Genomic DNA, 15,954 nt, shown 5'->3' with positions numbered 1-15,954 from the left:
GTCAGAGGAAATTTTCCCTGGTTTTGATTTCTGTGATAGAGGAAAAACGACCATAAGTGCTAATACTCTCTTCTCAGGAGGAAGGCTGCTCAGTGCTGTTCAGCTCCTGCCCTTGGTGGTGGAGAGGGCAGGAAAGGAAGCAGACAGGGAGAACAAAGGGCTGGGAATAACAATGAGACACCGGGACTAGTGGGAAATGAGGAACTGCTGAGACACGAGGGACCTGGATTGGGGGCCCGTGTGGGGACATTGTAGTCGCGGCTGGAGGGAGTTGGAGTGGGAAAGAATGATTTTTAAAAGTAATTTTGAGACAGTTCTGATTTGGGATAAGAGCTGTCAGGCCCTCTAAATCTCTTGCGCTTTCCCATAACAACCTCTTGTTTTCATCTGATGCTCTTAAAGTCAGATTTGTGAATGTGCCTGCGTCTTTCTAATTTGTCAATGGATTTGTCTCATTTCTCACCTGGATTCAGGTGAGAGGAGAGTTCCTTAAGATGGCCTAGTTTTATTTGGGTCACTTTATTCTGATAAGTACACCATTTCCTTCTCCAGGGGATCTTCCCAACCCAGGGGTCGAACCTGTGTCTCGTGCACCGCAGGCAGACGCTTTACTGTCTGAGCCACTGAATGGAGTAAGTACAGCATACTATGGCGATTAAAACTGTAGAAAGACTTTCTGTAAAAGAGAGTTGTGATACTAGGTATCGAACCGTGTTTTTATTCTTTAGTTCCTTTCCTAGTGTTCTGGGGTGCTGGATTCTGTGTTATTTAACATGTACTCATGAGCTCGTCCTCTCAGCTGTCTCTACTGATTTTCTCCTTTATGATCAGTTTAGGTGATGTCTCCAGCCACTGAGGTATTATGGCCACCATCATGCCAAGGATGTCTGCTCAAGGCTCCATTGCTGATATCCAACTCAGGTGTGGCTGACTTGGAAAATGTTGCTAATATTAAGTGAAGGCTTTGCCCCTATTACCTTATGAAGATGTCTGTGATGTCTCTGAAGGGAGCATGGTGCTGCCTGTCCTTGATATCTCCAGCCTTTCCCATTCCAAATGCAGCTGCTGATTGTCCACTGCACCAGCTGTTGAATCCATTCTGTTCCCTTTAGGTTTTTGCCTTAGTCCCCGCTCTCTAGAACTCACATATGAGACCACGACTGTAGGAGAACCTGAGAACCCTGAGGAGCAGAACCCTGGCCAGCCTCAAAAATGCTCCTGCAACACTGCTCTGTCCTGGAGTCAACTCTGCCTGACCTTAGGACATATTCTGTCCCCAGTGGCGAAGCTTGTCACAGCTCTGATCATGCTTAGACTTGCCTAAATCTCAGTATGCAGTTTAGGCCCTCATCCCAGCTTCATGGATGACAGTTTTCACAGTTTCTCTTCTCTCATTTGATGAAATGTTAATGAATATACTGTTAGGATAATAGGTTTCTGTCTCATCACTGATAAAATTTCCAGTTTTGAGACAGAGATGGTTTGTCTCTGTTATTTAAATTTCCACTTCTGTATTTGTTTATTTGTTCATTCAACATATATTTAATTAGCAATTACTATCCATCTAGGAATTGAGGACCTACCAGCGATCAAGACAGACAACATTCCTCCCTTCCTGGAACTTTCTTTCTTACGCGGGAAGCAGACAATAAAGAAGTCAAGCAGCAATGTAATTTCAGATCCTGGTAAGTCCTCAGAGGAAAATACAACAGGAAAGGGACTCAAGAGTAACAATGAGGGGGACTTCCCTGGGCGGCCCAGTGGTTGAGACTCTGCCTTGCAATGCGGGGGATGTGGATTTGATCCCTGATCCGGGAACTAAAATCCCACACGTCACTGTGTGAGAACTGCTGAGCCTGAGCACTCCTGGATGGAGCACATGAGTTGAAACTAAGAACTAACACAGCCAAATCAATCAATCAATCAAATCAGAAAAAGCGTAGCAGTGGTTTGTGGGGCACTGTTTGAGATTGGGTGGTCCATCAGGGCAGATCTCTCTCTCAGAGCTGCTGAAACATGAAACTTTTAGTCCTTTGAATGGCTAAATACCCTTAATCTGGGGCGTTGTCAGTGAAATGAGCTGGAGAGCTGATTCTGTCTGTGTGTTGAGGTCAGAGTCATCATTTTATTTCACCAACTTCAGTTCAAGTCATTGGCAGATAAAAGGAAGGAGACACCTGTTGGTTGGTTCTAGGAGGAAAGAAGAGCCCAATTCTTTTCCACAGGGAAGTTACTGATATTTCCAGTAGCCTCTTCTACATCCACCTATTCTCTCCCCAAACAGCCTCAACTTTCTCCTTCAGCTGAGGCTGAATTTGAGCACAATTTTCACTTTCTTATAACAGGACATCATGTGGCCTTCATCTAACTATGTAGACACAACTAAATATATTTCTTCAAATAAAAAAATGGACTGGGCATTTTCTCAGTGCTTGTATCATCTCCCTAATTCTGTGCAGATGAGTGTCCTAGTTAGAAAGCTAGTTATAGTAAAGAGAGCTACCCAGAGTGATGGAACAACAATAATAATGAAAGTTGAGGCAGTCCGAGCATGGATTGCAGAAGAATTTCCAGCCACAGGGCATTTCAGAAAGGAGGGAGTTTATTAAGAACAAACAGCAGAGATAAAATGGGCCCTCCGAGAGCAGTGGGCCAACAACTCCTGAGAGTCGAGCATTTTCATGAGTTAATAGCCAATTTTTATTGCCTCAAGACAAAGAAAATTCCTGCTGGAAGGTTGGTATTAGGTGATTGGTTGAGGTGCTCTAGGGTTACTGAGTGGGCATCTTTGCTTAATCGGGAGTCAGGAAACTTGTTAGTGTTTATCTGGGGGCTTTTGGCAATGGTTACAAAGGGGCTCAGTCAGCTTTGGAGGTAACCTTGGTTCTGGGCTCTGCTTCTGCAGTCTTAGTGCAAGGCCTTGCACCTGTGGCTTTGGGGCAGGACTCAACAATGAATACATTCCAGCTATTATGATTCTATTTCACTGTGCTAGACCCTAATATTGCCAGCCCAGAGCCACTCCCGTCTTCCATGCAAAGAAAATCATGAATCTGTATGTCTCTCAGGCAACCAAGGTACTTGGCAGGTTGTCCCTCTCCCCATCCCTGGAAGATAGTTCATATCTTTTCTCTGCCAGAGGCTTTCAAATGTGGTCCCAAGCTGAGCAGCATCAGCATCATTTGGAACTTACTATAAATGCAGAATTTCAGGCCCCACCACAGATCTATTGAATCAAAAGCTTAGGGTAGAGCCCAGCAGTCTGTTTTAACAAATCCTCTGAATGACTCCCATCTGGGCTAAAGCTTGAAAACCATTGATCTAAAGCAATTGTGTTAATCTTACTCCTCTTTCCAATAACTAGGTTGAGCATGGACATTTGACTCAATCTTGATCTCTAGGGCTAGAAGTGAGATGGGGAGGGGAAGGGTGCTAAAGCGTGCTTTACCAGTGTAAAGAGGTGCATGGGATTAACTGTCTTCCTTTTTATTTTATTTTTTTGACTGTTCCCTCTAGTGTCTTAGTTCCCTGTGCGTGCGTGTTCAGTCGCTTCGGTTGTGTCCGACTGTGCGACACTATGGACTGTAGCCCGCCAGGCTCCTCTGTCCATGGGATTCTCCAGGCAAGAATACTGGAGTGGGTTTTCATGCCCTTCTCCAGGGGATCTTTCCGACCCAGGGATCAAACCTGTATCTCTTAATGTCTACCTGCATTGGCAGGCGGGTTCTTTACCACTAGCGCCACCTGAGATGCCCCTAACCAGGGATCACACCCATACACTCTGCACTGGAAACACAGAGTCTTAACCACTGGACTTTCAGGGGAGTCACAATAACAGCCTTCTTTGAAGGAAGCTGCTTGTTGTGTGTGCGACACCTGGTCCTCTTCCCGCCACTTTGAGACTGTGCAGAAGATGTTTTCTCAGAGAGGCAGAGCAGAAAGAGAAAGCACTGGGATCTTTGTTGGTGCTGCTGAAGTGTTGCATTAGCCAACCTCCAGATGTCCTTTTATGTGCTGTACTAAAATTATTGATATTTAAGTCATTTTCTGTTGGGTTTTTTCATTTATAGCTGAAAGAAAACTCACTGATAGTCCCACATAACAGTTGTCTCTTATGTAAACCAGCGCTCTTTAAATGTGGAAAGATTATGGTGCACTGAAAATGCGAGCTTTAATCACAGAAATTATTATTTTAGTTGTGTCTAAACCTATTTATATTTATTTAGTTTTGTTGGTGGTGGAGGGGCAAAGCATATGGTGTTTTTGTTTTTTTTTTCCACCCCCCTCGCCTCTGAATGGTCCAAGAAGATGCCAAACACCTGGATGAAAAAACACTCGATTTCGCATATGTGTGAAATGATCTGGATGTTTGGCTTCTGAAAATGAAACATCTGGAGCAAGAAGCAATGTTTTCACTTTTCAGCAATATTTTGGTATTATGTGGAAACTGTTACTAAGCAAAACCAGGAATAAAGAATTTACATAAGAAGTGGGACCACCCAAGAGCAACACTGGCAAGCTGTCCTGCCTGTACAGCAATTCATTCATTCATTTAAAATCATCCAAAAGAACTGACCATATGTCACGGGCAGGGCGTTGTGTGATACAGATGTATTGAGGTCATATGTTATGAGGTCATATGTTAAGAATGAAGTCATAGACTTAAACACCGTCTTTTTCTTCCAGGAGCATTCAGTTAAGTGAATTCAGGTGAGCAACTGGTATCATAAAATACGTAAGTAGAGACATGGCAGAGATTGGTAAGATGTTTGTGGGGGTATGGAGAAGGGAACTGCCATCCATCAGTTTATTAAACATATTCATTGTGTGTTTGATGAAACTAGATGCTGTTTCAGGTTTTGGGCTGCGTGATAAGCATGACAAGATATGTCCCCAACATTCATGAATTTATCAGTCTAATGGGAAAGATGCAAACGTATAAACACACAAGTAAATATACAATTATAAATTCAGATAAAGTGATGAAAGAGAAAGTCTGTGTTCTCAGAGAGAGAGAGAGTAAATGGGGTGATATAAATTATATTCTTGGGGGAGGGTCAGGAAAGGACTGTCTGAGGATATGACATTTAAACGGAGACCTGAAGGGTGAGTGGGAGACAGCATGATTAAGTTTGGGAAGATGAGGGGGAGAAAAGGTTAGAAAAATCATCTTACAGGAAGTGGCACTAAAGCTGAGTTTCAGAAGTTCCAATTGGTGTGTTAGAAAACGTCTCTACTTGTTCATATAAAGAAGATTGTAAGGAATATACCCAAAATACTAACAAGATGTTATCTGTGCACAATGGGATTATATATGCTTTTAGTTTTCTTGTTTCTAGTTTTCTTTATTAACTATACTTTCCATGTGCTTTTTTTTTCTAAAACAATAAGACATTGCTTTAAAAAAGTAAGCAGAACACTGTGTGTGAAGCAACTATACCACAATAAAAATGTCTTAAAAAGGTAAGAAAGAGGGATAAATGGTTGTTTTCATACAGGCGATGGTGGGTGGAGGTTGGGTCGTAGGCATATGGTCGTGAGAAGTCGTATGGCCAGGCAACAGTCTGGAATATTTAAACGACTGCTAGTCGCCAATAGCTTCTTACAACTATGACGTGGCAGTCGGGATGGGAAGTGAGAGTCTCAGGGACAGAACCCTAGGCAAGAGGTCAGATCAGGAAGGACTGCGTCATCAGGCAGTTTCAAGTCCATGCCCTAGCCACCAGGGGCAGTAAGGTGATCAGATCTGTGTTTTAGTGACCCCTTCCCTCCCCCGGTGACAATGCGGAGATATATGTAGGACACCTGCAGCCATCAAGGTGAGCAATGTCTGGGCAGGGCGGGGAGGTGTTTGAAAGCCCCACATTCAATGGAACAACCTGAGGTTTATTCTTAGCTCTTCTCCATGGTTTGTTTTTTTATTTTAATTTTATTTATTTATTTTTTTCACACCAAAAACATTTTATATTGGGGTATAGTCGATTAACAATGTGACAGTTTCAGGTGCACAGTGAAGGGACTCAGCTGTACAAAAACCTATTGTACAGCATATGGAACTCTGCTCAATGTTGGGACAGGGGTTTAGGGGGAGAACAGGTTTATGCATATCTCCATGGTTTGTTGATACATCTGACAGTTCTTGTCTGTACAGATCAATGTGGCTGAGTTGACTGATGAAAACATTAACTTCAGATGATTAATTTGACCAGTCTGATGCCAAATAACTGGGTGGGAGCAAGTGTCTGTTTCAGCTGTGTGTTTCCCTGAGGCCCAGACCCAGTCTCCGTTTACCACGGTTTCCATGTGGATCTCACGGGGGCAGGAACACCTGTCCTTTCCCTGCCTTAGTGAGAGATCAGCAAGAGGTAACGTCTGTAGGATGATTGATTTCCTCAGACACAAAAACCCCCTGAAATATCAACTGTCATTGTTATTTGCTCTGATATCAGCTTTTTGTGCAGGTTTTAATTTTGTCTGTTCATTTCAACCAAATTTGAAGTCTCCATGACTACAATAGAAGAACAGAAGGAAAAGAATGCTTTTCTGTTGGAACATCCTAAATGGTATTGTTTCTTGTAAAATGTGAATATTTTAAAGGGTGCCCACATTTTAAAAAGGTATAAATGCTGTTCATATGGTGCTCCAAGCCAGGGACTAGCTGTGAGTGATACGTGAATACATTGAAGAGATATATCAATAAGGATTCTAGAAACAGACAAAAAGAGAGCAGGATTTTATGGTAGAATTCAGATGCAACAAGGTACATTTGTTTATCTAGCTTCTAGGACAGGGTCTGGCTCTCTGAGACCTGAGTAATGTGATCAACTGTGGCCAGGAATTGATGTCCAAGTAGTTTACATCCTGAACACTTGAGTAAAAATTTCAGAAAAATCTGTCATATTTTCACGGATTCTTCATGGGTGAATGGTTAAGTTTCCCATCATGATTATGACATGATGATGTCCTTGAAAAATGTTTTCAAGAGACAATGAGTGTATTTGAGGCTTTGCAATTAGATTTGAGATCCAGCTCTGTCATTGACTATTTGTGTGACCTTGGACAAGTCCTTTAACATGCCAGACTCCTCTGTTTAGTGGGAGTAATAAAGCCCACCTTGAGGATTATTATAGGAGATAAGAAGATAATATTTATAAAGAGCCTGGCATTTAATAAGCATTTAATTATTATCCTTACTGCTCTTAAACAACAGAGAGCTCTGCTTGCAGCTACTCAAGAATTTTGATTTCTAAACCTAACACAGTTGAAAATCTCTGGGATGGGGGGAAGCAAAGGAGGAGAATAAGGATTGGCATGGTGAAAAGCCCATGGTAGGATTCTGATGCTCAGAGATCTGAGATCCCAGGTCCTGGCAACATCTGGGGACTTTGGGAATTTAGCCAACATATGGGGCCAGCATACCCCTGGCTGTTGAGGCGGAAGCCGCGTGCTTGGCACAGAGTTTAGAGCGAAGCCAGGCTGCAACACCACTTAGCTGCATGGTCCCAGAGCTCAAGGTGGGTTCAGTGATGGCTGACCCTGGTCTCCTGAGTAGCTGTCTTGATATTTGTCACTGGTGTGTGTCCCTGGCCACTGCTCAGCCCTCCTTTCCTCCCTCCTGGGTCTTGTCCTAGTCGGTTGTTCTGCTTCCAGACAGGTACCCAGCCTGTGTCCTATTTCATTTCTCAGCGGAAAGAGAGCAAATGACTGCAGATGTAAGGTATTTGCTAAAAAGGTGGGACCTGTGTTATTTTGAAAAATACTCAGAAACTGGAAGAATGACATGTGAGTGGCAGAATGATAGGCAACAGGTTGATGTTTGGGTCAGGGGCTCTGTGGCGCTTGTGATTGGGATAAACCAACAGGCACTAGCTACACATTCTGCCCAGAAGGCCAGTGCTCACCCAAAGTAGTGCTTTTAATTGTGTTCCTCTTACTTGGAGGAGGTAAATGATCAGGGGTGTGGCTCTGTGCAGGGGGCATTGGGCCATCCCCTGTTCCCTTCCAGTCTGACGCAGTGATGTTACTTGCAGAGCGAGGTGCTTGTGTGGCGTGCTGCTGCCTTGTCCGTCTGCTCAACTCAGGAATCCCATGCACGGGGCTGCTGCCAGTGTCTTTGTACTTCCTGCTTTGGGGCCCACAGCTGTGGTTGTTCTAATGATGCCCCCGGCTTTTTTTTTTTTTTTAATGTTTATTTATTTTGGCTGCGCTGGGTCTTAGTTGTGGCATGCCAGATCTAGTTCCCTAACCAGGGATCAAACCCAGGCTCTCTGCACTGGGATCTCAGAGTCTTAGCCCCTGGACCACCAGGGAGGTCCTGCCTTTGGCTTTTTGATGCCTGATGCTCTGTACTGACATGAAGTGATGGGTCTGGAGAGGAGAGGCAGAGAGTACTCTATAAACGTGGAAAATGCTACAATGGGAGGTTTATTTTCAGAGACTTTGTGGATTTCCGGGACAATGTGGGAATAATGTTACCACTGTCTACATTTTTGGAACCATTTTCTGGTTTTCGAGCCCTGTGTTAAGCACTATTCATGATGTACCGGGCACCTGTTGTTCTTGCTGGACCTGCATTCCTCCTGGTCTATGGTTACAGCTCTTGATTTTCCTCTTGGGACCTACCCAGCTCCTGGAACAGGTACTCAAGGGGGTTCCTCTTCACTCCATTTGTGAAGCAGGGATTCCTTCCACAGGGTTATGGGGGTGGCTGGACACAGAATGCCTGACACCAGACAGGAGAGACTAATAGAAGTTTATTAGTGACATGGATTCACAGGCTGGGGGAGGAAGACGGCACAGGCCACGCAGAGTCACACAGGGGCTGCACACAGGAAGAGACTGGTCCAGCAGGGGCTGTGGGAGGCACACTTTATAGTGTCAAGAGGATGAGGTACCCGCTGATTCCCATGTGAGGACGTGATCGAGTTGTTTGAGTAATTCCATGAGCTGGCAGGGAACTGAAATCAGCAACTCAGGGATAGACAGGAATTGCACTTGGTTTGTTTGTTAAGGAGGGTCAGTCATTTGGATCAGTTCAGTTCAGTTCAGTTCAATTCAGTCTCTCAGTAGTGTCCAACTCTTTGTGACCCCGTGGACTGTAGCACACCAGGCTTCCCTGTCCTTCACCAACTCCTGGAGCTTGCTCAAACTCATGTCCATCGAGTCAGTGATGCCATCCAACCATCTCATACTCTGTCATCCTCTTCTCTTCCTGCCTTCAATCTTTCCCAGCATCAGGGTCTTTTCCAATGAGTCAGTTCTTCGTATCAGGTGGCCAAAGTATTGGAGCTTCAGCTTCAGCATCAGTCCTTCCAATGAATATTCAGGATTGCTTTCCTCTAGGATGGACTAGTTGGATCTCCTTGCAGTCCAAGGGACTCTCAAGAGTCTTCTCCAACACCACACTTCAAAAGCATCAATTCTTCACTGCTCAGCTTTCTTTATAGTCCAACTCTCACATCCATACATGATTATTGGAAAAACCATAGCTTTGACTAGATGGACCTTTGTTGGCAAAGTAATATCTCTGCTTTTTACTATGCTGTCGAGGTTGGTCATAACTTTCCTTCCAAGGAGCAAGCATCTTTTAATTTCATGGCTGCAGTCACCATCTGCAGTGATTTTGGAGTCCAAGAAAATAAAGTCTGTCACTGCTTCCATTGTTTCTCCATCTATTTGCCATGGAGTGATGGGACCAGATGCCATGATCTTCGTTTTCTGAATGTTGAGCTTTAAGCCAACTTTTTCACTCTCCTCTTTCATCAAGAGGCTCTTTAGTTCCTCTTCACTTTCTGCCACAAGGGTGGTGTCATCTGCATATCTGAGGTTATTGATATTTCTCCTGGCAATCTTGATCCCAGCTTGTGCTTCATTCAGCCTGGCATTTCATATGATGTACTCTGCATATAAGTTAAATAAACAGGGTGACAATATACAGCCTTGATGTACTCCTTTCCTGATTTGGAACCAGTCTGTTGTTCCATGTCCAGTTCTAACTGTTGCTTCCTGACCTGCATACAGATTTCTCAGGAGGCAGGTCAGGTGGTCTGGTGTTCCCATCTCTTGAAGAATTCGCCACAGTTTGTTGTGATCCACACAGTCAAAGGCTTTGGTATAGTCAATAAAGCAGAAGTAAATGTTTTTTTCCTGGAACTCTCTCGCTTTCTTGATGATCCAATAGATGCTGACAATTTGATCTCTGCTTCCTCTGCCTTTTCTAAAACCAGCTTGAACATCTGGAAGTTCATGGATCACATACTATTGAAGCCTCTCTTGGAGAATTTTGAGCATTACTTTGCTAGTGTATGAGATGAGTGCAATTGTGCGGCAGTTTGAGCATTCTTTGGCATTACCCTTCTTTGGGATTGGAATGAAAACTGACCTTTTCCCATCCTGTGGCCACTGCTGCTTTTTCCAAATTTGCTGGCATGTTGATTGCAGCACTTTCACAGCATCATCTTTTAGGATTTGAAATAGCTCAACTGGAATTCCATCACCTCCACTAGCTTTGTTCGTATGATGCTTCCTAAGGCCCACTTGACTTCACATTCCAGGATGTCTGGCTCTAGGTGAGTGATCACACCATTGTGGTTATATGAGTCATGAAGATCTTTTTTGTGCAATTCTTCTGTGTATTCTTGCCACCTCTTCTTAATATCTTCTGCTTCTGTTAGGTCCAGACCATTTCTGTCCTTTATTGAGCCCATCTTTGCGTGAAAAATCATTTGGCTGGGGAGCCCTATTTGCAGGAGCAGAAAGGGAGGAGAATTGTGGTTAGATCAGTCAAAGCCCTCCAATTTTGCCCAGATGTCAAGGCACATATCATATTGGGTCTTAATTTTAAATTCTTTTTTTGGTTGCACTGCATGGCATGTGGGATCTTAGTTCCCTGACCAGGGATCAAATCTGTGACCCCTGCATTAGAAGAATGGAGTCTTAACCACTGGACTGCCAGGGGAAATCCCTAGGTCTTAATTTTAGGCTTTATACCACACATGTGATTTCTATGTCCTCCACCATTATCAAAGACAGGTGTGTGATCTGTCCTGGACCGATCAGCCTCTTTCTCTTGCAAATACAATACCTGAGTTGAGTGAAACAAGGTGGAAACAGTGAATGGAGCTGATGAATCCCCACTGCCCTAAGGACAGTGTTCGTTTCTGTAACCTGGAATCTTGGTGTTTCCCAGCCTTTTCTAGGACCTCAGCATCTAGTTTTTTCCCTTCAGCCTATGTGCTATCTTGTTGGATAAGCTGTCCAGAGTTGGAGTCTGTTGCTGTAGGTGTTTCATACTGATTGGATACCGTGACCCCTAAGGGACACATAATTTTTGTTATCTCTATTTTAAGAGGAGAAAACTGAGGCAAAGAAATGTTGAAGTTGCTTGAGTTCCCAGAGCAATTAAGGGGCAGGGGTGAGATTTGAAAAAATAAGAATTAACTTGACAATAGTTTGCAACTCAGTATATTTTTCTTAACGTCAGGGAATAGGTAGCTTGTCCCAAGTAGACAGGGGAGTGCCAGTGAGTGTTATCCAGGCCAAAGCCTGGTCATCCCATGATATGTCATATAGTCTTTGGCCCTTTGGAGTAACTTACCGTTCACCAGGAGCGGAGGAAATGCAGTCCTTGGATCCTAAAGGCGATCAGATGTGAGGGGCCACATCGATGTGGAGACTGTAATTAAAGAGAGGAAAGGTCTTTGTCTTCAACTGGCTCAGATGGGTTTGAGCACAAGATTGGGCACTTGTACATACTTTATAGTTCAGATTCTTGAATCTTTCCCTTCACTAAGCACTTGTGCCTGGTCTTTGGTGAGCAAAGAGAGAACAGCTGAGGAGGGCAAAATTGGTTAGAGTGGAAATGATGAGATCCTAGGTTTTTCCACTAAAATATAAGACCCATCAAATTAGGAAAGTGAGAGTAGATAATATCCTATAAGGAATTAAAAAAAAATGACCCCAACTTATACATAAAAGCACATCTGCAGAAGTAGGAAGAAAATCAGGAAAAAGAACAACCTCTCAAACCAAAGAAAGAAAAAGGAGGAGAAGGAGGGCGGTTAGTTCACTCTTCCTTTCTAGGTCACAGGATGCTGGCCGGACGAGTGTTCGGCACAGGGGAGTCCTCTTTCCACTGTGCTCTGTTTGCGTAGAGCTGCTTTTAAGGGAGCTGTGCATCAGCCAGCAGGTGCTGGGAGCACCATGTCCCCTTGGATGTTCAGAGGTCGTCACTTCAGGACACGCAGCTCTGGGCTGTGGGCTGAGAACTGCTGGTAGCCTTGAGCCTTGTTCTCCGCCTGAGCCCCAGTTGACTCCCCGGAGTTTGCACTCTGTGGTTCTTTCTTTTCTTTTTAATATGTATTTGGCTGTGCCAGGTCTTAGTTACAGCATGTGGGATCTTTGATCTTCAGTGCTGCAGGTGGGGTCTAGTTCCCTGACCAGGGATCAAACCTGGGCCCCCTGCACTGGGAACATGGAGTCTGAGCCACTGAACCATCAGGGAAGTCCCCAGTCTGTGATTCTTCAGCGTCTGAGTGCCCTGATGCAGAAGAACACAATGGGTCTCTGTCTGGAGCCAGTCTGGTGGTAGGAGAAATGGAGTTGTGCTAACACACGCGGAGCTAAAATTACCCTGCCCTTATTTCTGCAGCTGAAAGACACATACTGTGAAAGTCATGGGTATTATGCTGTCAGTCCATGGATGGCTTCAAGCCTCTTGTCTGAACCCTGGTTTCATCCCAGGGTGGGGGAGCCCAGGCACGCCTCCGTGGAGACGGCAGCTCTTTGGCTCAGGGCTGACAGCTGACATGTCAGTCTCTCCTGCATGCCCCTCCTTGAAGGACACTGTGGGGCCCAGGCCAGGGTTTTCTTTCCACCACCTCCTGGGAGGTGGTGTGGGCAGAAACTCTGTAGTCAGGTTGCATTGATTAGGGAAGAGGCTGGAGTGAAGACACACGAGCAACAGAAATAAAGGGCACAGTAAATGTAATGTGCTTGAATCAACCCCCAATCACCCCCCACCCCTCGCCCCAGTCCATGGAAAGTTGTCTTCCATGAAACCCATCCCTGGTGCCAGAAAGACTGGGGATCCATGCTCCAAGCCAGGTGGGGTTGTCATGTTCTTTTCTTGTTCTTACCAATACTTAGTTTTAGAACGGGATCTGAAACAAATTCACTCTGAGATGTATATGACAGACAGTCTAAAGTGTTACCTCTTCAGGGGAATTTGGCTTTGGAAATAAAATACTCCCACATTAATTTTAAGAGTAGAGAAGGCATTTCTAGGGATATCAGGTCTTCCTACCTAGGTGGTTAATTACCTGCTCGATCTTGGTGTTCAAATCTCCACCTGCTCAGCTTAGCAGGTTGCATTGGTTAGCACCAGTTATAAAGAGGAATCAGAGTCTTTATAAGATGTACTTTTGAAAAGTTTCTCAGGGACCCTGGGGCACTGAATCTCCTGTCCTCTCTCCCTCCCTTGCTCCCAAAACTCTTCAGTTATAGGAGAAGCTAGAAAGTAGGTGTCTGCTTTTCCCTTGCTGAGTGATGCTTTACAAGAGGCCTTTCTGGGAAACTCATGCAGGAACTAGAAGGGTTTCCAGTCCTCCTAGATATGGCCTTGTTTTAGAAGGGACTTCACTCTCCACATCTCTGGTCCTTTTATTTATGCTGTCACTTGCTTGTTCATGATGCAAACATTGACTCTTACCTTAGTATTTATTCCATGAATACTAGGGGATAATTTCTAAGGCTTTGGCTTCAAGTCCATCCACATGAATGCAGAATGTCCTAAAGTAGACTTTTTTTAAAAATTGTGATACAAAGTATAAATATACCTAACATATGTGTCATTTCACATAACAACCCTTACTTCCACTATGTGTAAAAGATGTTATTTGACCTCTGAACCGAGCTCAGTGGTTTCCTAGGTCACCTGCAGTGAGGAGGCACCTGGCTGGCACGTGTACAAGTGAGCCTGTGCTGGATGCCTTGGACCTTGCTGCTGATCGTGACCGGGTAAGCCTGGCCAGAGGTGCCTTCTGAGAGTCCCTCGCTCATCCCTAACAGGGGGCTGCCGTCTCTCCCACAACAGAACACGGACAGCCAGGGTGCTTTCCCAGGAGTGGGGGCAGTGAGGATGGGTCTGGGATTCCCACGTACACACAATCCACTTTACCAGTTCCTCTGGCCATCATGGAAACAGCAGCAAGGGGGTAGAAAGGAATCTGTTTTACTAGGAGAATCTGGGTGAAGGGCTAGTGTTATGGAGTCACAATTTTGTCCCACTTTGCATATGCGTCCAACATGGCTCCTGGCCCTCACTGCGTTTCCCATGTTGGCACACTTTTCTTCCCTGGATGATTGAATTGAGGAAGGCTCCTGCCCCCTGAAGGTGTCTCAGCGGTACAGAAGCTGCCGGCCAATGTGGGAGATGCAGGTTTGATCCCTGGGTCAGGAAGATGCCCTGGAGAAGGAAATGGCAACTCATTCCAGTATTTTTGCCTGGAAATTCCCATCAACAGAGGGGCCTGTTGGGCTACAGTCCATAGGGTCGCTAAGACTCAGACATAACTTAGTGACTGAGCTCGCACGCCTGTCCTTCGAGGGACAGTGTCACAGATTTCAGGCCTCGGAATGTAAACCAAAAGGAAAGCTGTGACTGTGATGGGCCTGCCAGGAAGCGCCTGGACTGAGGACAAGTGACACATCGAATGTTTGCTTCCTCAGTGATGAACTCATCAGTAAATTCTGACACGCCGTCTCAAGGGGAAACCTCTCCAACCCATGATTGTGAACGCCCGTGTACCCTGGGAAGTGATTCCTCTGCTGTCTTCTGCAGGCTGAAAAACGTGTGTTTTATGCAATCAGAGAAACAAAGAAAATCATAGTATAGTTCCTGGAGGAATCCCTATTTATCTGAGTCTCATTAGATCAAAAGCCATTTAGGGTCTGCTGATAATTTGGGTTAAAATCAGTGCTATTTAGGCTCATATTTAAAGCTGTAGTGAAATCTCAGTTGTATGAACACCAAATGTGTGTATACCCTTCCTGAGAAGATGGCAAGCTTCTTTAAGGCAGACCCTGTTTCTCACACTTACTTTCTAACTCCTGCAAAGCCAAGAGCTGTGTGCCATCATTTGTGGCTGCTCAATAAATATTTGTTAAATGAACGATGCAATTTATGGCTGAACTCTTACAAATTTTAATCTCAAGCCTGCTTTTCTCAACACTCAGCCCACTCTCTGAACCCCGCCCTGACTTCCCAGTCAATGTGTGCTGAGGAAATGCAAACAAAACGTCATTAGGAAGGTAAACCTACTGCGGAGTGCCCACACACAAACAAATGTAGGCCAAAAGCAAATTTAAATGGTTTTTCCAAATTGCCTGCGTTTATTATCCCTGACCCTGCACTGGCCCAATTTTTACAGATAATCAGGTTAGAGCTGATATTGGTTCTGTATTTCCACTTCAGAACAGAGCGGGAAGGTGGGAGGATGCTGTGAGCATGGATCAGGAGGAAATAAAGTTAGAAAAACCCCGGAGTTGTGTGGAGTCAAAGACACAAAAACGGAAGGGATAGCATTTTTCTTAGCTGAAGTCTATGCCAATTTACATTTCGTCTTCCCCTCCACAGACTCTAATTCTATTTTCTGTCTTATAGGGTTTGCTCAGGGTTGGGGCAGGGGGAGTGGTTGGCAGGTAGGGTTTGTGAGACCAGAGCAGTTTGTTATCCAGACTAGTGTCATCTCCTTTGGGGAAGATAAAACTTCGCCAGCCTCCAGGGAGCAGTTCTGGTTTATGCCTTTGCTATCACCCAGGCATCTCTCACAGAAATTTGGGTTGTAGGACAAAGTGCCCCTCCCCCTTCAGAGGATGCTCTGTAGAGGTTGAAGCCTGGAGGGCAAGGTCAGGGCTCTGACTGGGAATTGGATACTCAGTCTGGACCATTCAGAA

General features: G+C 44.8%; 1 long non-coding RNA gene across 2 annotated transcripts in view; it reads left to right on the top strand.

The window, feature by feature from the left end:
- LOC121816103 (uncharacterized) overlaps positions 1–15,170 on the top strand; it is a 34,932-nt gene extending 19,762 nt beyond the window's left edge. Inside the window, exons 4-7 of one of the 2 annotated variants that reach the window (XR_009595744.1) lie at positions 553–632; positions 1,569–1,685; positions 4,687–14,016; positions 14,376–15,170. This is a non-coding gene — a long non-coding RNA (uncharacterized LOC121816103). Of the gene's footprint in view, positions 1–552; positions 633–1,568; positions 1,686–4,686 lie in introns of both variants that reach the window. The other variant, XR_006055572.2, reaches the window with a different exon arrangement.
- Positions 15,171–15,954: the final 784 nt, after the last annotated feature.

The sequence above is a fragment of the Ovis aries genome, chromosome 12 (genome assembly GCF_016772045.2).
Source record: "Ovis aries strain OAR_USU_Benz2616 breed Rambouillet chromosome 12, ARS-UI_Ramb_v3.0, whole genome shotgun sequence".
Lineage (NCBI taxonomy): Eukaryota > Metazoa > Chordata > Mammalia > Artiodactyla > Bovidae > Ovis > Ovis aries.
The sequence above is the reverse complement of the archived record's forward strand: the minus strand, read 5'-3'. Positions and strand labels throughout refer to the sequence as shown.